At 33.9% G+C, this 25,218-nt stretch overlaps 1 protein-coding gene across 1 annotated transcript in view; it reads left to right on the top strand.

The window, feature by feature from the left end:
- ADAMTS19 (ADAM metallopeptidase with thrombospondin type 1 motif 19) overlaps window positions 1–25,218 on the top strand; it is a 265,672-nt gene that overhangs the window by 1,703 nt on the left and 238,751 nt on the right. The gene's annotated exons all lie outside the window — the stretch shown is intronic.

Below are 25,218 nucleotides of genomic sequence, written 5' to 3' on the forward strand. Positions count from 1 at the left end.
GGGTTTCCTCAAATAAGCACACCCCCTGATGTCTTTTAGGTTATTGACGAGTCAACCGATCTGCTCACTGCTGAATCTCCTCCATCTTTGCCCTCCCCTCCCCCAGTTCCTCATCTGTTGCTTTACGTTTTTCTCCATGGGCTCCTTCAAAGTTGTCAGAACTTTGAATTCGGAGGGAATTCCACTCTGACAGCTGTCTAGAGTTTAAACACATCCACAACCACGCTGGACACCTGTTCGCTGTTCCTGTGAAAGACAAGAGCGGGGAGGAGTTTGATTGCAAGGTGGGGGCTGTTGACTCATGGGTGACGTTAGAACCTAATCAGTATTCAAAGGGTTATGGTTTTGTGATTTAACATTTTCTTTTCTAAGGTTTACATTTTATTTGACAATAGTTTCTTTTCTTCACTCTACAGAGGGAAGTAGCAAGGTTGAGAGCTATGTTAAGAGGCCTGTTGGGAACGGAAAGTAAAAGCCATTTGTTCTGTCAATATAGATCATCATTTGCTGTTTCTCCCTTTGTCTTGACTCAGGGTTTGGAAAAATTGTTACCTCTCATAAGTTGGCCATTACGTTGTGTGTGTGTATATGTGTGGTCACATATACATAGCATAAAGTTTACTATTTTAATCATTTTTAGATGTACAGGTCAGTGGCATTAAGTACATTCACTATATTGTGCAACCATCACCAACATGGCCTTTACTATTGGTTTAAAGCAAAACTCACAAAATATCGAAAATGTCCTTGTGATTTGTGGCTCCATTTTGCTATTCATATAAGTGAGCCGTTGAGGAAATCTATGGGAACTTATATGGAAGCAACGTGCTCATTTGGAACAAAATCCAACAGCAATGGATAGCACAAAATATCAGCACAATCAAAGCTGCCCAAAGCCATGAAATGGAAAAAGATGGTTAAAAGTTCAAACTAAATGAAACTGGAAATTTTTACCTATGCCCCCCGAAGCTCCCAAAGTGAAATGATGTAAATTGCTGGATAAGACTATATTTTACCAGAGGCTCATACTGATAAATATTCAAATATGGACATTTTTAGGCATGAGTGAAAAAGATTGGCATGGAAAAATTACATGAAAATCTTTAAAAAATGTTTTCTGTGGAACTGATGCTTGGATATTTCACTGGGGAAAACATTTTGTGGGGATTTCATTGTCTGCTAGCTTTTGGCTGGGGATTAAATAATTACATATAGAAAGTTCCTGATGTGGTAGGAGCAATAGGGGATAAAGCATTTCACTGTGTTGAAATGTGGGCTCTTGGTCAGATTTTCCAAATGAGCTATGCCTTCTCTCCATACTTAAGGGAGCAAAGTTAGAATTATGAGTAGGTTTTTCATAGACTGAACAGGGGTTTGCCATACCTCCCTGTTTATCATGTTAGACTTCTACTCACTTTTCCTATTAACCACATATGTATATGTTCTGAACTGAGAAATCTTTGTTATTGAGGAAAACTGACATTGCCAACCATACAGTATAGCAGTCAGACTGAGCAAAAAGTTAGGCAAATAGCCATGAAGGGTGGGTTTGTTACTCCAGACTCTTTCCCCTTATGAGCTGGTGGATTAGGAAAGAAGGAACATAATCTGTTATTCAGACTCTGGAATTGGCTTGTTCCTTGATGATTGACAAAGTCCCTTATCTCTCCAGACCTCAGTTTTCATAAGCAAAAACGAGAGAATTAGATAATTTAATTAAAAATTGGGTGACAAAATTAGAATTCTACTGGATGTTTATTGTATTCTAGGCCCTGTGTTAGGGGCTAGGATGTCCTGCTTTTTAGGGACTCACAGATTAGGAGAAGAATATCATATACAGGTGGGTATGACATGGGTAGTCATGAGGCAGCGACATACCAGCATGATGAATCAAGTGTTATGCCCATGGTAAAATCCCGCTAGGAGAGTTGGGGAAGGCTTCCCAGAGTAGAAGGAGTTTAACTGGATTCTGAAGCCTGAGGAGGCTTTCTCTAGGAAGAAAAGGGCTGACGAGTATTGTAAGTAAAGGGAAAAGACTGAGTAGAGGTGTAAGTTCAGAGCCTGTCAAGGGAATGAGAAAGAGAGTTTCCTGTGATCAGGCCAGAAGATGCAGTAGGGGGAAACGATCCTAATGTGCCTGCTGAGATCAGATCTCAGAAGCCTTGGATGCTAGAGTATGGGCTTTTCTTGTCTAACTGTTGGTGTACATAGGAAAACATTCTTGCTTCTTTGTATCTCCAGAATTCTGTGATCCTGTAACTCTAATGTGAGGAATCATAAGGTCTTTACATAGAGAGGGTGAATTATTTATAAATGCAACTGCCTTTAGTGTGCAGCAGTATTTTTCTTCTCAATTAGTAAAAGCCTTCTTATTGTCAGGTGCACCAAAAAGAAGTGTTCCTTCCCTTCCTTTCTCTCAGTAGACAGTTTTGCCTACTGGTGCCTGAACTCCTCAGCATCTTTTGGATGATCCAAAATTCTCTATCAAAGGAGATAGATCATCAGTTATATGCAATATTGTAAAGTGATGAACATTTATAAGACTGGTTAATTTATTCTGCAGATATAAATCCAACTTGTGTTGTGAAAGGAAAAGTGCCAAAATGGAGATTTTGGATACAGGGTCTAGTGCTGCCTGTTCAATGTACTTAATATTTCTGGATCTCATATTTTCTCTATTTACAAAATGTACAAATTATACTTTTACATCTAGCAATTGCTATAAAGTGTTCTTATTGTTTCTCCTAATTAGTCTAGTGTTAAATAATAATGTTATTTGAGCCATATACTAGATCTAATAAGCACACATTGTCATGACAGTAATCAATTATACGTTTATTGAACAACTTCTAAGGCATTTTACATATACAGAGACTACAAAGAAAAGATGAAACAGCCTTGGTATGTTTCAAGGAGGTCCCAAGCTACCTTGGCCAGTCAGAAATGTAACCTGGGAAATACTGTATGTTGAGATATGTGCAGATATAGATATTCTCTGAGTGCTATGATGGTACTGTCTTATTCATCTCTTTTCATTTCCAACACATAGGAAGATATCTAGTTTTTAGTAGGCACTCAATGAAAATCACTGAATAATAAAATACATCACATGAAGTACTTCATTATATTTTAAATGATAATCTTTAAAAAATCAAAATACACAAAAGCAGCAAATTAAATCTCATTAAACAGTGCAACAATTATGTTTGCTCAAAATAATACAATACTGTTTTTTGTTTTTTTTTTAAAAAAAGCACACCTAAGCACTGGGTTGAGGTAAGTTAGATCAGTACATACCTTGCCAGTGATTCTTTTTAATGGAATATTGAAATGCCTGAATACTTAGATTAATTTTTTCAGGATGAGAGAGTGGCTACTAAAACTATTGCCACTTTACCTACTTAAATTAACAGTTTTATGTGTAGTAATTTCATTTGGCTTTTGATACTGGAGCCCTGTGTAAATTTAATTTTTCAATTTAATTTTTTTCAATTTACCCTCTCACTTGAATCAAAATATTCTATGCCTTGAGAAGTTTTGAACAATTAAATATTTTCAGACCTCCACTTTGGACAAGGCACTGTATCAAGTACCAGTGTGAGAGCTGGTGTCAGGGTAGGGATGAGGGAAGGATGGTGCATAACAAGGAGAACTGGGGTACAAGCAGAATCAACATCTAAATAAAAAAAATTGGCTGCAGACTGACCTCATGTGTCCACTTTCTTTATTCACACCAAATCCTAGGAATGATAAAAAGATATTCTAAATAAATCTAAAGCAGTGTTATAAGATAATGCCATCAATCCATTAGATATTCTGAATATCCCCTGAAAGACTGAAAACAATTTGGCTTAGATTGATGGAAAACATGTAGACATTAGAAAGCATCTGTGAGTGGTGGGAGCTATGCCAGAAGTGTTGCTGTACATGCAGGAGAAGCAAATGCAGTGAGTGGGGGGACCCTAGAACAAATGCAGTGGGATTTGCTTTTTCTGGTATTCAATCATGCCAAGCCGCAGAAGCCACATATGTGTCCCTAGACAAGAGCAGAGAGAGGAGAGGCAGAGGTTTCCTGGCATGTTGGGACACCCAGGGGATAGAGTGGGTGATGAGCTATTGGCTCCTTTGCACCCAATAGAAGGTCTCATCTGTCTCCAGATAACTGAAGGGGAGCTGAGTAAACTGAACTAGTCACAACAGATAGGTGAGCAGGGAAACCAAAAAAAGACAAGCTGACACCCAAGAATATCATACTTTTAAGGAAATGAGCCATATGAAAGAGAAGCTCAAGCCCTGATTAATTGATAGATGAAGCAACAAAGTTAGTAGAATAGGGTACTCTAACAGGAATACAATGCCTAGAAGAATAAGAGCAGATAGATATTCATGGGAAAAGTTTTTAAAAAGAAACAAACTTCTGTCCATGAAAAATGATTAGATACAGTAGAACTGAAATTATATGATCATTAGAATAAAAAACTCAGTAAATGAGCTGATAGGTAAATTTGTGACCTGAAAGATCATACCCCCAAATTATCCCAAAACATAATACAAAGGGCAGATGGATACAAGATACAAAAGAAAAGTTGTGAGCCATGAATGATAGGTCTAGATTTAAAATTTCTTTAATAAGAGTTAATATTTTAAAAAACTCAGTTAAAAGATAGAATTTTTAAAATGATGCATGCAATTGTGCCCTACCCATCAGCCAAGCTTTGGGTGTGAGGCCAGAAACTTAGTACTTCTTTGAGTGTAGGTCAAATAAATACCAATTTCCAATACAGGTTTCTGTATTTGGAATTAAAACTAAAGGCAAATCCAAAAACAGTTTATGTGTCAAATCCTAGAGTTTTAAAACTTTCAGGTCTTTGACAGTTGTCTCATCTCAAATGAAATTAGAGCATTTTTTAAAAGCAACTTACCTTTGTCGTTTTTCCAAAGTTTGCATAGAAACAAAGACGTATTTTGCAATCATATTTCACTGGCTTTATCATTTAGTGTCTGATTAAGTTATGTAATTACAAAATGTTGTGCCTACATGTGTTCAAGCAAATATGGCTGACTGTTGGTAAATATTCAAGCCAACTGGTAGAAACTGTTGTATGCAGCAAGACAAGGGAAGAGTACTATGAGCATTCCGCGTGATGCATGCCTCAGGTACGTATATTCCAGATAATGTGTAGACTGTTGTTTAAATCAGTGATCTAAGTTGAATTGGCTGATATAACCCATATTGGTTAGGTAGAGGTTAGGAGACTTTTTTTTTTTTTTTCTGTACCAGAATCAAATTTATCAGAGATAAGAAACCTTCAGGTTGAAGAACCAGCCACCAAACTCAGGATGGCATAAGTAAAGAGAGACCCAAACCTAGATACACAGTGGCGGAATATTAGAAAATCAAAGAGAAAGAGAAAATCCTACAAGAGAGATTATCAACAGTGGGATGAGTGTCAGTTTGACTTTAGAGGATTGAATCAGTAACACTGGATGGCAGAGGATCAGGTAGTTCAGAGTTCTGAGGAAAAGTGATGTTAAATCCTGGATTATATACTCAGCCAAACTACCATTCAAATCTGAGGCTAAAATAAAGCCATTTTCAAAGTTATAGAGAATCAATCTTTACCACACAGAACCTCCAAAAAGGTTTGCAATGAAAATGTCTTCCTCCAACACCTGTTCCCAGTTGTTGCTCAGTGTTCCTTCCTAGAGGTAATGTGGATTTTCTATTTTAGTGTATGATCTGAGGGAAGTTGATGCATAAACAAATAAATATCTATAAATAAATTTATACCTTTTAAAAACCCATACTGTTTACACACACACACGTGCACACATGAGATTATTGTGGTTTAGTGCATAAAGAGATTTCCCTTTTTAGTGGTTCTATTTGATCTGATTGCAAGCAAGCATTTACCGTAATCTACTTAATCAGTTTGGTGTTGAGGGACATATGCTTGACTCCAATATTTTTCTATTATGAACATTGCTATGTCATGCATATCTGTGTCAAAGGGTGTGTGTGTTGGCAAATTGAGGAGATATTACCTGATCACACCCTAGAGAGATGGTGCCACTTTACATGCTCAGGCTAGCAGAGTATAAGAGTGCATCTTTCCCCTGTGCTGTTACCAGTACAGGTGTTATTAAAATTTTTGATTTTTGTGAAATCTAATAGGCAAAAAATATTTTCTCAGTGTAGTTTTAATTTACATTTTGTTTCGTCATGACTGGTGAAGTGGATTGTCATTTGACGTTTTTTATTCTCATTTTCTTTCAGACTTTCTGTTCATATCTTTTACTCATTTATCTATTAGATTTTTGGTCTTTTTTACTTCTAATTTCATAGCTCTTTATATATTAGTATTTTTAAAAGACATGTTAATTACAAAATAACTCATGCTGAGCATAGAAAGTTTAGAGGATACAGAAACTAAGTCATTTATAATCTTGATATCTAGAGATAAACATTGGGAACATTTTAGTGTTTATGCTGAAAAGGAAATAAAAGTCAAATAAACCTTCACAATATTTCAAGGTCATTGGTAATCTAGGAAAAGTAGATTTTCTCAAACATAATTTTTGATTCATAAAATTGGCACAAATTATGCAGGTTGAGAATATCCAAGTGGACATAGCTGGGGAACGCTTAATCTTACACATTGAAAGTAAACTGGTAGTGGACTAGTTACATCTATATATTGGACTGAATACCCAGAAAACAAAGATAAAAGAAATAGTTCCTTGCTTCAACATATTTACAGTTTTGAAGGAACTATTTCTTTGTCTCAACTTCTTATCATTCCTGCGTTAGTCATAGTTCTTTGATTTATTAAGTGCTCAATGTCTCCTTACTGATAGAATAACTGGTCTTTTAAGTGCATGTCTCTTTAAGGCATTCTATGCTTTTTTGCAGTTTAACATTTAGGATGGCATGTACACAGTGACATGTCAAAGTTTGTATTTAGAGTGGAGCTATATGCAGATACTCCAGTCTTATTTAAAGAAGTGATTTAGTGAATTCTAATAAACAGAATCATCATGCTGATAGGTTAAGCTACTTTGTGCAATAAAAGTTAATGAACTATTTAATTATGTATTGATCTATGCCTTAGTTCCCCGAGAGAATTCAGGCATGAATCAATTTTGTGAGATGTTTTGTTTATTTAATAATAAATAATTGTTTTTATTTATTTGAGGCTCATTAACTGAATCATAAACATAGCATGCTTTTTTAAAATAAGAAATTTCTTTATAGGAGTTGAAAGATTTTTTTAAGTGACACTAAAACAGAGCACATTTATATTGAGCTCATGCACAATTGAAAGTTTCTGCTTAATTGCAGTTACGTTTTTTACCACAGATGGTTTTATGTCTTTGTATTTGCAAAATAAAGAATAATTAGAATAATCACAGTTTCCTGATGAATGTATTAAATTAGGGGACTGTATTAAATTAGGGAAGTAATCCTGACATGTTTTGTGGCAATGGGTTAATCTATACTTCCTCTTGTATTGTGATTTGGAGGGTTTCCTGAGAAGAAATTTTAAGATTGCCGTAGCCAAGTGAGAACCATAATTTGCTGCAGAGTGCATTTAGGGTGCAGCTATAGTGGCCACATCATCTTGTCCCCATCTCATCTTTATTCTAATGCCAAGCCCAAGACTGAGAGAAGTGAGAAATTGGGAGCTCTGCCATTCCAGTACTACCCAGATATTTTCACAGAATTAGTACATGGTGGTGTTGGGAAGGAATCTGGAGATTAGATAGTTTAGTACTTGCCTTTTCCAGCAAGAGAAACTTGATTTCATCTCATAGTTATTGTGCATATATCTGCAATAAATTATTAACTGTTTACTCAGATAACCAGGAAATGAAGCTGATAAGCCCAGGCCAAATCTGGCATTATTAAGTGCTTCTGCTTTCCTTTTGCTTTCCATTAAAAAAAAATGAGATCTAAACATAATGTTTTTCCTTCACAAGCACATTCAAAGGATAAACATAAGGATGCTTTTCCCCAGAGTTTTTTTTTTAGTGCCTTGTCTCAGCCTGGTTTCACCTAAAATAGGATGACATCTGCAGTGAGGCAACATTATCAGCCCTTTGAAAATACTTCTTTTTTTAAAAATTTTATTTTTACTAAATATTTATTTATTTTTGATTACACATATTTATGGGGTACAGAGTTGCCTGTCAGTATTTGTGTACAGTATGTGACAATCAAATCAATATTATTAGCATGCTCATCATTACAAATTGTAATTACTCTGTGTCCCTTACACACTTATTCCCTGTCCTTCCTCCCACTCCCCATTTCCCACCTCTAGCAACTGAATGTCTCTTTTCTCCTTCTGAAAGTTCAGCATTTTATTGTGGTCTTTCTTTATTTCTTAGCTCCCACTTATGAATGAGGACACACTCTTTTGAAAAGTGTGGTGTGTAGACACCAGTATCAAAGTCATGGTGGCGGGGAGGCAGGTTCATGAGGTAGAGGTAGTTGGGTATTTTAAAAAGCAGAATCCTAGACTGAGCCTCAAACTTGAGGAATGTGTTTAAAAAGAATCCAAGGTAATTCCTACACAAGCTAAAATTTGTACAGCCACTCTACTGGTTCTGAAAATGACAGAGGTCAGGATTTTTAATCACTGGATTTGCATCTATCAAACTTCATATTCTAGGGGGTCTTGAATGAATTCTAATCTTTATATATTTTTTTTAAGCTTCAATTATATAGTAAAATTGGATACCTCTTGTCCTTGCCTTCTAACATCCTCCCAGGAACTTGCTCAGATATCATGGAGCTATAAAGGATTTTGTGGATTTCAAATTATTAATCAACAAACTAGAAATGTGAGCTAATTGGGAGATAATATAATGGGACATTCATGCCAGCATGACTGTTTTCCTACTCTTTAGATGAAAAGATATACAAAAGTTGAAATCAGTCTCCCATTCTAGACTCTGGAAGTAAATGGAGCTAACTTATTTCAAATGATCATCAACAGTAGCAGGAGAATTACCCCGACCGTTTTACAGTAGTTGTTGTAATGAAGCAAAATTTATCAGAAATAAAGGAAGAAATATACTTCAGACTGAAAGGGACCAACCATACCAACAAGCTGAAATGTGAATGAGTGAAGACCAAGGCACATTGTAGTGGAATATTAGCAAGTAAGTGATGAATAGAAATTTGTAAGATTATCTACACTGGAATGGCAGTGCAGTGTGGCCAGACTAAGGGGACCTTTGAAATGCATATGAACTACATGGTGAACTATGTCAAATGGCAGAAATAAAATAACAGGTCTTACCTACTCATTCACATTCTAAGTATTTATATGTTAAGAATCCTGTAAAACTCATTAGAATTAACAGTCAGAAAAATTAACAGGCTAAGAGGAGTGGACAGGAAGGTAATTATATCAGTGAATCAGATTAGTGCATTTGGTCTATCTCCATTGTAATTTGGATTTGAATGTATGTAATAGCAACTAAAATGTGATGGGTGCATTTCCATTGTAAAATTGTTATATTACCAGCAAATATTTTAGACTGTCCAATTTATAGATAGGCAGTTAAGTTATTGACCAAGGAGCTTATGTGTAATTAGTATATCTAGGGTCTTTGTATTGTTGTCTGACTCTGATTATGTCCTTGCAGATAAATAGCAGTTTAAAATTCTATTACAACAAAGTAGAAAATCTGAGTAATTCGTTATGGAAATAACATTCTTGTATAAATATAATTAACACAGTATAAAGCTTGAGTAATTCATCGTGAGCATAGCTGTCTTTTTATAAATTTAATTACTTAGTAATCCATTTTGTCTACTCATGTATATAATTTCTATGTCTCTATAGATCTCCAGTTAGAATTTTGTCAGTTCAAAATAGTTGGTTCTATTTAGTAATGTTTAAAAATATTGCAGTGTAATTATTTCTCATTAGTAAGGTATGTTAGTGGACATGTCAGGCTGATTTTTCTAGGATAAATAATTATTTTAAATGAAACAAATTGAAAAGGATATTGTGAATGCTTTTATTCTAACATCTTTTATGAGGTATGATTTACATACCATAAAATTCAGCCATTTTAAGTGTACAATTCAACTATTTTTGGTACATTTACAGAATTGTCTAACCGTCACCACAATTTAGTTTTAGAACATTTCTAATTACCCAAAGGGTTCCTTGTACCCATTTGCAGTCACTCTGTTTCTATCTCTGGTCCCAGACAACCGTTAGTCTATTTTCTTTCTTTATAGATTTGCCTTTACAGTTTATGTAAATGTAATTATTTAAAATGTGGTCTTTTGTGTCTGGCTTCATTCACTTAGCAAGATGTTTTTGAGGTTCATTCATGTGGTAGCATGTATCAGTATTTCATTCTTTATATGTTTATCCTTATTTCAATACCATACTGTATTGATTTATATAGCTTTATAGGGTTTGAATGTGGGAAATTTAAATCCTTCAACTTTGATTTTCTTTTTCAAAACTGTTTTGGCTATTCTGGATTCTTTGTTTTTCTATATATATTTTAGGACTGGACTGTCAGTATCTGCAAAGAACCTGCTGGGATCTTGACAAGGGGGTGTGCTTAATCTCAAATTCAGTTTTGGAAGAGTTTCCATCTTAAACAATGCAAAAGCATTTTTCTGCTCTGTGAAAATGCTTATTACTAGAGCAGTCATTATGGGATTTTTTTGAACATCCTGTTGATTAATTAGGAACAAAATTAGCTACTGATAGCCCATATTATGATTTTTAAAATGGACAATTTCAAACCATTGACAAGATTTAAATTGCAAGAAGGATTTATGAGAAGAAGTAATCCAAGCCACTCATTTGTAGTTATACAAATAAAGTCGACAAAATAGGAAGTCACACAGTTAGTGTCTTTGAAGGATTAGGACATGAACCCAGGTATCAGACTCCACTATTGTTTCATATGTCCTACTATCGTGAAAGAAAGCAAAGTTGTTAGGGTCAAGGTTCCAATCAAGTGAACAAATAAATATAGAGAAACTAACAAAATCCAAATTAACCTTTTCAGGAAGTGGGTTTCACTCACAAACATTCAGAGTTATTCTCTAAATATAAGCTTGTATCCAAATTATTATGTGTGTCATAACACTGACAACATCATGGAACTGATGAAATTTGATATGAGAGCAAATGGATTCATTGTCATTTTAGGAAGTGAACGTTTATGAAGGTCTAATTTCAACTGTTCTGGGAAAACTTAGCTGGGGAAGTAAAAGGGAAGGCTGTCCGAATGGTTAAATCTAAGTCTTTAGTTTTGAATAACAATGTATGGAGATATATACATGAATGCTTTACATATGTATTTTTAATGTGCTTGAGTTTCTTTTGCCTAAATTGACTGTAGGACAAGATTAAACCAAATTTCCATAAATCTTTCATTCAGTCTGAGCTTTAAGGAATGAAATAATGCCCAAGAATTCTATTAGGAGAGAGGCTTTGGAGTGGTCAGAGGAAAACAGACGAGACATACATACAAGTATCACTTGAAAGTCAGGTCCAAATCTTAGCTGGTAAAATGGTAAATTAAAGAAATAGATTTCTAATTTAATTCCCGTGATTGTTTATTTTGCATTTTCAGTTTCTACAGTCCTTTCTCCTTGTCAGCTCCCAAGAGTTTAGATAATTTGTGTGAATTGACACTACCTTCCTTTGAGGGAGGTAGAGTCATGAAGGGGATAAGTGGATGGAAAGGTAAAAGAGGGAAAGTAAATCCACTGATGCATATTTAGAGGGTGTTTTAAACTTAAAAACATGGAGAAACCCCTTATTTCCATTTGAAAAGCTTTGGAATAACACACTAGAGAGTCCTTGGGGACAGTCTAACATTGCACGTTAATAGGGTTTAAAAGGTCTCCAAAGCCTCCAAAGCATTTGCCTATAGTTAGCTCAGTTGTAGTATTTTAGTACGTGTTCTAATAACTTGGCTGTTCTTGCCTTTGGCTGTGGAGTCCCCACAAGTGCAATGTCCAATTTTGGGGTCTTTGGTCACATGGTCTTACATGTTCATGTTCTGAACCTATTAATAACTCACCATGGGCTTATAAGAGGATGCATCAGACTCTACATTGGAACTGCGTAATCAACTGTCTACTTAATCCTTCTCTCGTTTCTTTCCATTATCTCTTCCTCAAGAAGATACACATTCAATCCTGTGTTCAGTGCTTGTATCCCCTTCTGTTCCTGTTGTTCTGAAATAGATTTCAATAAATTAGTCTTGGACAGTTAAAGAAAATGTATAAGTGAAAGAGAAAACAGTGAACTGCCACAATAATATAAATGCTTATAAACATGACAATAACATAGGTTTTTAAAGTACTTTATAGTTTATAAACTGAATTTGCATATTCTTTTGGCTGTAGTATGGCTATATACTTTTTAAAACACAAGTAACCTGCTTAAATACTTATGTGTAAGCTTGGTTTCTATAAACTAAATTAAGTTTAAGAGCCCTATAGGATGTTGTCAATTAAGGGGAACCTATTGTGATTCTTTGTTATTTTTGTAAATAAAACAATCACATCTAATTTAGTATTAATTTTCTTAGCATAAATTGGGTTTGGACACGCCTATTTTGCCTTTTAATAATTTGGGATACTTTTCATATTATTCATTCTGACAGTGCTTGTTGAATTTGCTTATGTGAAGAAGTAAGAATAGCTTTCTGTGCAATGGCAGTGATAGGTAGTAAATAACAAGATACCGGCAAGCAACAGAAAAAGCATCATATTCTTCCACTAATCATACCTACAAGGACAAGTAGCAAGTGACACTTCTACCTTTTTATTTATCAAATCCATAAAGGAAAATCAGCAAATGGAGATGCTGCTGTTTCTATTTGCATTGATTTTAAAAAAGTGAAGACTTGAGGCCCAAAATATAATAGCTACTATTTATTGGACACTACTACATGCCATACTCATATTGCCATATATACAGCTAATTAAACCCACTAAGATATATGTGCTGTCACTCAACTTTATAGATAAGGATGCTGAAGCTCAGGGAGATTAAATAAGTCACCCAAGTCAGGCAGCTGATAAGGCCTGGAGATGAAATTCAAAGTCATTTAAGTGTGTGGGCACATGAACATGTTTGTATATGTGATGTAGGTATTTTGTTGTTCAGTTATATTAATCAGAAATACATAACACATTCACATCATTTTAATTCTTTGATGCAAGGTATGGGGTAGAAATTGACATAGATATAGGAGTAAAAGTAGTAGAATTTGACACAGTCAAATTAGCTGATTTTTAATGTAATCTATTTTTTCTTTCTCTTTCTAGTTCTTGTGTGCTTAATATTTTAAAGCAAGAAATTCCCACACAGTAGAGAGACCCTGTAAAATATGCCTGACAGAGTCCAAGATCACTTATGAATCATTTGGGCACTGTAGCTTTTAAATAGGTATATGATTACTTTTTATAGTAACCCTGTGAGAAAGGTGTTATTATACCAATTTTGTTGATCAGGAAGGTTAGTAACTTGCCTAAGCATTAAGGAAGCAAGCTGAGAATCAAACCCAGGCCTGCTTGATTTCAAAGCTAGTACTCTTTATTAAGTAGCTTGAAGACTGTATTCTGTAAAACTATAAAGTTCTGAAGTATCGTCTCAAGAACTGCCATGTTTCAGTTTAGACAGAGTCCAAAATCATTAATGGTTCTAGAAGAAAGGAGCTTAGTAATTTCATCTCCTGATTTAATCGTTGGAAATTTCTGTTATTGGAAAACCCTGACATCTAGGAATTAATCTTGGCCTGGTCTTTGGAATTTACAGAATATCTCATTTATGAGAGACTACAATGACAGTACAACAATTACAAAACACGGTGATCACTTATGAGTCAATTATTAAGTTCTGGGCCCTGTGGCTTGTGTTTTTTAATAGTTACATGATTAGTTTTATAGTAACCCTGTGAGAAAGGTGTTATAATACAATTTTGTTGATTAGGAAGTTTAGTAATTTGCCTAGGTCACTAAGAAAGCAATCTGGTAATCAAACCCAGGACCCTGAATCAAACCTTGAAACCCTTGATTTCAAGGCTAATATTGTTTATGAAGTGGCTTGAAGACTGGGTTCTATAAAACTATGAAGTTCTGAAGTATTGTCTCAGGAACTTCCATATTTCAGGTTTTAGCTTAAAGTTTAGTGGAGGGGAGTCTCAGAAGTAGAAGGTGAACTCTTCACCCTTTGTTGTAATCAATTCCACTATTTTCTGTTTCATACATTATAATTTTTATATAATATTTGGTTTGAAAAAGTATCCAAGAGAAATAAAAAATTTCAAAAATCATGAAACCTTCACTCCTAGACACGATGAAATAGCAATTAGAAAATCAATCAAACTAGGGCCGAGCCCGTGGCGCACTCGGTAGAGTGCTGCGCTGGGAGCGCGGCGACGCTCCCGCCGCGGGTTCGGATCCTATATAAGAATGACCAGTGCACTCACTGGCTGAGTGCCGGTCACGAAAAAACGACAAAAAAAAAAAAAAAAAGAAAGAAAGAAAATCAATCAAACTATATAGAAAGATATAGATATATATTTAAGTATATATATAGTTTGATATATATAGTCTGATATGTATATATGTATACACACACACACAGTTTGATAGAGTTAGATAGACAGATAGATATCTCAATGGATTTTTGGCATTGGATAAAGGGCAGCACAGGGCAGTGATCCCTAAGAGGAAAGAAACAAATGAGGAACATTTCATCCACCAACCCAGAATACACATTATTTTTCTAATGCACAGAGGATATATTGTAATACAATACATTATTCTGGGCCACACGATAAGTGTTAATTAATCTGAGGGAATAAAATCATATAAAGTGGGTTTTCTCACCCCAAGAAAATTAAATTAGAAATCAATTAAGAGAAAAATATCTGAGATCCTCAAATATGTGGAAATGAAGTAATCTACTTCTAGATAAGAAATTGCAAAGGAAGCTAGAAAATATTAGGAACTGAATGAAATACAACATATCATAATTTGTAGACTGCAAATAAAGTGGTTTATGGAGGAAAATGTATAGCATTAAATACATATAAAAGAAAAGGAAAAAAATCTCAAATCAATAACTAAGCTTATACTTGAAGACACTAGAAAAATGAAACCAAAAGCAAGCAGAAGGAAGACATAAAAATAAGAGCCAATATTGATAAAAAAGAGAAAAGAACAATAATGGAGAAAATAAAATATAAAATTGGTGCGTTGAAAAAAATAAAAATAACTGATAAAGTTCATATTTATCAAAAAAATTAGAAAATACAAGTGCCCAGTATAATAGAATGCAGACATTACTCATAAAACAGACATGGAAGGATTAACAAGGGAATATAATGAACAACTTTATGATAATAAATTCAGCAGCTTAGATGAAGTGAACAAACACCAAAATTTGCTGGAAAAATAATTTAGTGAATCTAAATAGCCTTGTTTCTAATGAGAAATTGAATTTGTAGTTAAAAATCTTTCCAAAAACGTAGCGTCAGGTCAAGATAGCTTAACTCATGAATTCTATCTAACATGTAAGGGATGAAATAATATCATCTTTGCACAAACTCTTCTAGAAAATAAAAGAGGAATGACATTCCACGCAATTCATATTATGAGACAGTTTTACCTTGATTCCAAACTAGATCAAAACATAAGAAAAAAACTAAAGACTGATACCTAGTTGTAAAAATTCTTAGCAATTTTTTTTATTAATCAAATTTAGCAATATGTAAAAGGCATTTATCTCAGTAATCTGAGATTCTTTGAACATTTGAAAATATGTGTAATTAACAATGTTATCAGAATGAAGAGAAAACATGATCATGTGAGTAGATGCAGAAAAATAATTTGACAAAATTAAACTTTATAGTAAATTCATGATAAAAATCATCAGAAAAGTAGGAGGAAGTGTCCTTAATCTGACAAAGAACATCTAGAAAAATCATACAGCTAAATCCTACTTAATTGCAAAATTCTCAATACTTTCCCTTAAGATCAGAAACAAAGCAAGGATGTCTCCACCCATATTCATTATCCTAATTGAGGTCCAATATGATAAAGCAAGAAAATAGATAAAAGGCACTTAGATTTTAGAGGAATAAGCAAAGCTGTCTTGATTCATAAATAACACGATGGTCTATGTAGACAGTCCTACTAAAACTAAGAAATTAATTCAGCAAGGTTTCAGAATATAAAGTTCATGTACAAATGTCAATTATCTTTCTTTTTTTAAATATATTTTTTATTTTATCAATATACAATGTAGTTGACTTTTGTGTCCCTTTCCCAGTTCCTCATTTCCCCCCGTCATTCTCCCTCCTACCCTGCATCATATATGTTCACTTAATAAGTACAAGGAATTATTGTGATTGTGTCTTCCCCCTATTTATTTGTTTGTATATTTATTTATTTATTTTTAGCTCCCACATATAAGTGAGAACATGCAATATTTCTCTTTCTGTGCCTGGCTTATTTCACTTAATATAATTTTCTCTAAGTCCATCCATGTTGCTGCAAATGGTAGTATTTCATTCTTTTTTACAGCAGAATAGTATTCCATTCAATTATCTTTCTTTATAGTACCAATGAATGACTAGAAATTGAAATTTTAAAAATATCACTTACAATGCTATAAAAAATATGAAATACTTAACACATAAACCTAACAATATATGTGCTGTACCTCTGTACTGAAAATTAGAAAATATTTCTGGCAGAAATTAAAGAATACCTAAATACATGGGGAAATATTTCAAGCTCATGAATCAGAAAACTCAATTTTGTTAGGCTGGCAATTATTTCCAAATCTGTTTATAGATTTGATGCAGTCATGATTTAAAAAAGAAAAATCAAACTCTTTGAGTAGAAATTGACAAGCTTATTTCAAAATTTATAAAACTGCAAAATAATGAGAAAGGCCAAAACAATTTTGAAAAGATCAAAGTTGTAGGACTTACACTATCTTATTGAAGTGATACTGTAAACCTTCAGTTATCAAGATAATCTGGTATTTGCACAAAGAGATATATGGAATGTAAGAGAGAGTCCAGAAATAGATCGAAATAGATCTACCCAGATATGGCCAGTTGATTTTCAATAAAGTTATCACTGTCTTTCAATGGAGAAATTCTAGTCTTTGACAAATGGTGCAGGAAGAATTAGCATCCATATGGGGAGAACGAATCTTGATGTCTACCTCACACCAGCCACAACGTTAATTCACACAGATCATAAACCATTTGGAGAAATCTTAGGAGGAAATCTTCACTACTGTGGCATAGGCCCAAAGTATTTAAGTAGGACACAAAACTATAACCTTGAACGAAAAAAAAATTGATAATTTGGACATTTTCATTATTAAAACCTTCTCCTTTTCAAATGAAACTGACATGAAAATGAAAATATAATACAAAGAGTGGGAGGAAGTTTTTGCAAAAGATGTATCTGATAAAGCACTTGTTACCAGAATATATAAAGAATTATTTTTATTAAAGGAAGGCAAACAACATCATAAAAATGGGCAAAATGTTTGAGCAGACAGTTCTAAACATTCTAAACTAAACAAGTTCTAACAGTTCTAAACTAAACAGGACATTGCTATGGAAAATAATCTCATGAAAAAGCTGCTTAATATTATTAATTAGAAAAGAAATAAAAACAAATATTCACATAAAAGAAATCAAATTTTCATAGCATATTTATTCACAATAGCCCCAAACAGGGGAACAAACAAATATTGTGGCATATTCATGCAATGGAGTATTACTTAGAAAATGAACAGCTAACACATTTCAAAAAATGGATAAATGATGGAAGCTAAATACAAAAGTACTACATACTGTTTGATTCCATTTGTATGACGTTCTAGAAAAGGTAAAACTGTAGATCAGTGGTTCATCAGGGGCCAGGTCATGAGGGAAAGGAATAGACTACAAAAGAGCACAGGGAGGTGATAGAAATATTCTGTATAATAATTGTAGTGTTTGTTACATGACTGCATATATTTGTCCGAACAAACAAATAGCAATGTGCAATCTTTCACCCCTGACAACCTAACCATCCTCTGATTACCACTCTCTTGCTTTCAGAATAAACACCACAAGTGTCTTTAACAGTTCTTTATCCTTCTAAGAGTGGTGGTCCAGGTATAGTCTGACAGAAGTTATAGTAAAATTGTTACCTTTCTTAACCTGGACATTTTAGGTGATGCATTTTAGGTGATGCAATCTCACATTGTCTTGTTTATCCCACATTTCATATAGTCTTGCAGTTCTTCTTAAGATTGAAAACAATGATTATTTATTGTAAAATATAAAAAACAATGTAGAAGTAAATGTATAAGGAGGGAACCCTCAATCCCCAAACTCTCTCTAGAGGTTACTTCTGATGACAGTTTGACGTGTTTTCATCAAGATCCTTCCTAAGGACTTATATATGCTGTATGTAAATATGGTACAGAAATTAGTTGAAGACCTTCCTGCCTCTAAGATATCTAGAAAATACCTTGAAGGCTTACGCTTCTTGGCCTGTGAGGTTCTAAGGACTTGATTCAAGATTTCTGTTTGAGTTTGAGGTAAGGAGGAAAAAAGATTGGACGTCCTTTTTGAGCTCCTTCCCTCACTCCCGCATCTGCATGTTCTGCCTTTGTTTCTTTCACATTGGTGGAGTTTGGATGTGTTGTCCCCTCCAAAACGCATGTGGAAATTTGATCTCCAATGTGGCTGTGCTGGAAACTGATTGAGTCATGGGGGTGGATCCCTCATGAATGGATTAATGCTTTCCCTGGGGGAGGGGGGATTAATGAGTGAGTTCTCGCTCTATTAGTTCCTGCGAGAGCTGGTTGTTTGAAGAGACCCTGGCACCTTCTGTTTCTCTTGCTTCCTCTCGCTCTCTCTCTTGCTTCTTCTCGCCATGTGATCTACTTGTACCTGCCGGCTGCCTGCCACTTTCCGCCATGAGTAGAAGCAGCCTGAGGCCTGTGCCAGATGCAGCTGTCCCAGAATCGTAAGCCTAATAAACCTCTATTCTTTATAAATTACCCTGTCTCAGGTATTCTGTTATAGCAACACAAAACGGACTAATACACACATCAACTTGCATAGAACATTCTACTGTTTCACTGCTTTCCCAAACAATGTATTTACACCAATCATTTCAGGAATTCTAGGGAATTTTTTTTTTTAATTAAAAGAACTTTTTATTTTAATTCAAAACGTTTTATCACTGTACATATATAGGGGTACAGTGTATTGTTTCAATACATGCATATACTGCAGTATGATTCACTTAGGGTAGATAGTATAGTTCTGTGCCCATTCATCCACTGCTTATCCTCCTCCCCACCCCTGCCTTTTACTAACCATTCTACTCTCTACTTTTGAGAACTCCTTTTTTTTTATTCCACATATGATTTATATCATGCAGTATTTGTCTTACTTTACTTAAAATGATGGTTTCCAGTTCCATCCATGTTGCTGCAAATGAGAGGATATCATTTCTTTTTATGACTGAATAGTATTCCACTGTATTTATATATCCATTCATCCATGATGGACATTCAGGTTGATTCTATCTCTTGGCTATTGTGAACAGTGCTGTGATGAATGTGGGAGTGCAGGTGTCTTTTTGGTATATTGGTTTCTTTTCCTTTAGGTATATAATCAATAGTGGGATAGCGGGATTGTAAGGTAGGTCTGTTTTTAGTTCTTTGAGAAATCTCCATGCTGTCTTCCATAGTGACTGTACCATTTTACACTCCCACCAGCAATGTAGGAGAGTTCCTTTTTCTCCTCATTCTCACCAGCATTTATTTTTTTATCTTGTTGATAAAAGCTATTCTAATTGAAATGAGGTGATATCTCATTGTGGTTTTAATTTGTATTTCCGTGATGATTAATGATGTTGAGCATTTTTTCATGTTCCCGATGTCCATTTGTATGTCTTCTTTTGAGATATTTCTTTTCTTGTTCTTTGCCCATTTTTTGAGTTATTTGTTTTTGGTTTTTTATTTTTGCTGTTAAGTTCCTTATATATTCAGGATATTAACCCCTTGTCTGATGTGTGGTTGGCAAACACTTTCTCACATTCTGTAGGTTGTCTCTTCATTTTGCTGACAATGTCCCTTGCTGTGCAGAAGCTTTTCAGTTTGATGTAGTCCCATTTATGCATTTTTGCTTTAGTTGCCTGTGCCTTTGTAGTCTTGTTCAAAAAAGCTCTGCCCACTCCCATTTAATGTAGCATTTCCCCTACATTTTGTTCTAGTGGTTTTATAGTTTCAGGTTGTAAATTTAGGTCTTTGATCCATTTTGAGTTGATTTTTGTGTGTGATGAGACACAGGAGTCTAGTTTTAATCTTCTGCATGTGGATATCCAGTTTTCCCAGCACCATTTGCTGAAGAGGCTGTCCTTTTCCCATGCTCTTTAAATGGATTCCATTATGTAGCTCTGGCTGATATTGTGCAGTACTGGCCATAAAGAAAGTTTCCTATATTGCTAGGCTTTTAGGTTAGTTCTGTTTTTACACTACAAGAATACTTCCACAATATACAACTGATTATATAGTGCTGTGGATTGAATGTCCCCCAAACTCATTGAAGTTTAATTCCCAGTGTAACTGTTTAAGAGGTTGGGAAATCCTATTATGGTCATTGAAAGGTGGAGCCTTGAAGAGGTGATGAGATTATGAGGATTATGCCCTTGTGAATGGATTGATCCATTCATGGAGTAATGGGCATGGTTCTGATGGCCTTAAAAGGAAGGCAAGTGAGAAGCTTAGCTCTCTCTTGCTCAGCCATTTCACCCTGTGATACCCTGTGTTGCTGTAGAGCCACCACCAAGAACAAGGCTCTCAAGAGATGTGCTCCCTGGACTTTGGACTTTCCAGCCTCTGAAACTGTAAGTGATAGGTATAATTTATTTATAAATTACTCAGTTTCAGGTATTTCAGTTATAAGCAACAGAAATGGACTAAATCATGTAGATTTTTGCATATCTGTGTGAGTGTGTCTGCAAGAGATATTCCTGGAAATGATATCTTCGATGGAGGAGGGGGCATATGGCTTTCATTATTAAAATTTTAATATATTTTGCCAAGTTGCCTTCCAAAAATGCTAGACCAATTTATACTCTGAGTGCTGTTTCCCTATATCTTTGTCCACAATGAATATTAACACTCTTTCTAGATTCAAATGTACTTTATGAATTTTTAATATTTCTTTCCATAATTTGCATTCCTTCTTTTTTGCTTTACATTCTCATAATCTTTGTGCATTTGTCCATTAATCTTAGTCGTTACGAGCTGTACCTAGATCTCTAATTACAAAACTATTTGAGTATGCAGAAGAGCACAGAGATTAAAACAGTTAACACCCAACATTCATGAATGCTAACATTTTACCATTTTAGTTTAAGATTTTTATTTTAAAATTTTGCACATTACGTTGAAGCCCTCATGGTACTTCTTCCCAACTAATTTCTTTCCTACATCCCCAGATGTAACCACTATTTTCAAATTTGTGTGTATAGTTTTCATTCATATTTTTATAATTTATTGTGTATTTATGTATCCATTAAATATATAGCATTGTTTTGTATTTTTAAAATCTGCATAAATGTAATCATACTCTATGAATCCTTCTAGAACCTTGCTTTCTCAAATTGTATTTTTGAGATTTATTCAAGTTGATGCATGCAGTTCTCGTCCATTCTTTAAACTACAATGTTTATTTCACTGCATGAATTCAATACAAATTATTTATCCATTACACTATTGATGGATGCTCATTTTTTCTCCTTTTCTTATTTTTTTAGAATTAGAAGCAATATAATAATGATCATCCTTGTGTAAGTCTCTTGTGTACATGTGCAAAAGTTTCTCTTGGGTATGTACCTATCAGCAAGACTTTGTCTTGTGATGATACACGTCTTTATGTGTAATATATATTACCAAATTGTTCTTTATGGCAATTGTAATACTTCATTCAGCTCTGTATTTTCCCACATTCACACCAGACAACTCCTGATATTATCTAATCTTTACTCATCTCTCAGGAAATGGTAGAACAAGTAGACAGAAAAACAAAAACAAAATCAAAACAAAAGACAAAAGAAAAACCAAACAATATTATCAACTTGACCTAATTGACACTTATAGAAAATCTTATGTCTAGTACACATGGAACAGTCATCAAGATAGATTATAAGCTGGGTCTTTAAACTAGTCTCAACAAATTTAAAATTACTGAAAATATACTGGAGTGTTCTCTGGCAACAGTGGATTCAATGGAAATCAATAACAAAAAGATGTCTAAAAACTACCTTAAATTTAAAAATAAAACAACACATAGTTACTAAATAACACATGGGCCAAAGAAGAAATTACAAAAGAACTTAGAAAATATTTGAATGAATGAAAATGAGAACACGTGTCAAATCGTGTGTAATGTAGCTACAGCAATGCTTATGGAGAAATTTATGGCATTAACTACTTAAGCCCATTCTAAATTAGAAGAAAGAGCAAATTAAACCCAAAATATATATAAGAAAGAAAATAATATGGCTAAGAGCAGAGATCAATGAAATTAAAAAAACAAAAACAGTGAAGAACAACAAACACTCTGGAATGTGCAATAAAACTAATATACCTGTACCTGGATTGATCAAAAATAAACAGAAAAATACAAATTATTAGTGAAAAGGAGAAGACAGTATTTGTTTCTTTGATATTAAAATGTTAAGGAAATATTTGAGCCACTGTACGTTAAGAAAGTTTGCAATATTAGATGGAAGGGACAAATTTCTTGAAAGATACATGTGAACAAACTGTTTTAAGACAAAAATATAGAACATCTTTGGAGTCCTTCATATACAATAATTGATTTTATAGTTAAAATTTTTCCCACAAAGAAAATTCCAGGCCCAAATGGCTTCATTGATGAATTCTGTCAAATATGTAAGGAAAAAGTACTACAAAATCTTTCAGTACTTTGAAAGGAGGGAACACTTAATACTTTTTATGAGGCCAGCATTATACTGATATCACAAACAGATAAAGACATTATAAGAACAAAAAGAAAACTATGATATAATATTACATGAACATAGACATTAAAATCCTTAATGTTAGCAAATCAAATTCAACAATAAAAAAAAAAATACATCATGAACAAAGAGAGTTTATCCCAAGAATGCAAGGATGGCTTAACATTAAAAATATATATCAGCGTCATTCACCACAGGAAACAATGAAAGAAAGAAACCTATATGATAATGCCAAGATACAGCAAAATAACTTGACAGAATCCAACATTCATTTATGATAAAACCTATCAACAAATTAGGAATTAGACAAATTACCTCAACCTGTTAATGGGTATCTATGAAAAACCCACAGTTAACATCACTCTTAGTTTTCAAAGACTGTATATTTTCCCCCTTTATCAGGAGTAAGACAAGGATGTCCATTCTGACCACTTGTATTCAGCATTGCACTTGAGATCCTAGCCACTACAATAAGCAAAATAATAAATAAATAAGTATATAAATTGAATAAAATAAAAACAATAAAAATTAAAGGATGGTAGATAGGAAAGGAAGAAGTAAAATTGTATTTATTTGTAGACAGTATGATCAGGTACATAGAAAATCCTCAGGAATCTATAAAGTAGCTACTGGAACTAATAAGGGAGTTTAGCAAGGTTACAGGACACAATCCCAATTTACGAAAAAAGTCAGTGTGTGTGTGCACGCCCGTACATGTGTGCACATTTATCACAGTTCTCTTCTTTGCTTCTTGAGCCTTCCTACCTTTCAGTTCCACATACTATTCCAGCTTACTACATATGAAATTTGAAGGAGAAATGTTTTCCAAGATTAGTTGTTACAAATCAAATAAAGTTCGTGGTAATTGAAACAAAATAATTTCTTTCTTAGACGACCAGATAACATAGTCATTTCTTTTAATACCTAGAGTTCCAATATTATGTTCTTCCCTCCAAAGGGATAGTTGAGCACTGCCAAGATGCAGAGAAGAATTTGAATTTGGGCTTAAAATATAAGATGGAAATTGTTCAATATATGTTTTCAATATATGCTAAGCATTGTGTATATAACAATGTGTTTCAACAATAAAATTAGAACTTTTACCATTTTAAATTTCTATAAATTGTTAAAATTGTTTAAAAACTCACTCTGTAGCAATTCAGTAAAAATATTCTATTAATTTTATGACCTTTGAGGTCTGTTTTAAATCTTACAAAAGTGTGTTTTATAACAAAGGTGTTATTTATGATAATATTAGGGCAGATCAGGCTTGCCGTCTTGCATAGTGTATTGATATACTTGTAAATGATCAGATTTCTATTAATGGATCATAATGTAAGAGTATACACACACACACACACACACACACACACACACACACACACCACAGACACTATTAATTAATGTGACTGGATTTAGAAGTTTTGTGTTTTTCTACTTTGTATGTATGTAAGATAATAAACACACTGATGTGTTTTCTTGGCACTCATGTTCTTAACTCCAAATAGCACAACAGTTTATAAATACACTTTTCTGCTGAAACTGTTTATTTCAGTTTGTCTGTAGGAGAGGTCTGTGGCATTACTAATTAAGAGTCTAGTTCAGTAAAACGTGTGTCTTAAATTCTAACTTAGTTTACTCTGATATTTACTGAATTATGGAGAACAAACATTCATATATATTCTTTTGGGTAGTTGTTGAATTAAATCTGAAGGCCTTCATACCAATATATGGATTTGAATTCTGCATATGGGACAAGTTGAATAAGTAATAAGTCATAGACAAATTGCAAGACCAAAAGAAAGCATGTGGCAATGTTGTAACTCTGTTATTTGTGAGGTATGATTTTAGGCCTCTGGTTTTATTATTTTCTATAAGAGACAGTATTAATAGTCATAGCAAAGGAAATATACTAAGTTTTTATGTCAAATTGAAAATCTTAAAAGTAACATACTTAGGCAGGACTTTGTAAGGTAGAGCACAGGAATAGTTTATTCTATAGAGATTTATAGCTGTACAATTTGATTTCACATATATTATTTCATTTAATTGACAGGAAACTGTTATTTGTAAGATAGCAAAAGTTTGCTTCAATTTCACTCTCATTGTTGCCTTTGTCCCGACTGAAC

This window comes from Cynocephalus volans, chromosome 2 (assembly GCF_027409185.1).
Source record: "Cynocephalus volans isolate mCynVol1 chromosome 2, mCynVol1.pri, whole genome shotgun sequence".
Classification (NCBI taxonomy): Eukaryota; Metazoa; Chordata; class Mammalia; order Dermoptera; family Cynocephalidae; genus Cynocephalus; species Cynocephalus volans.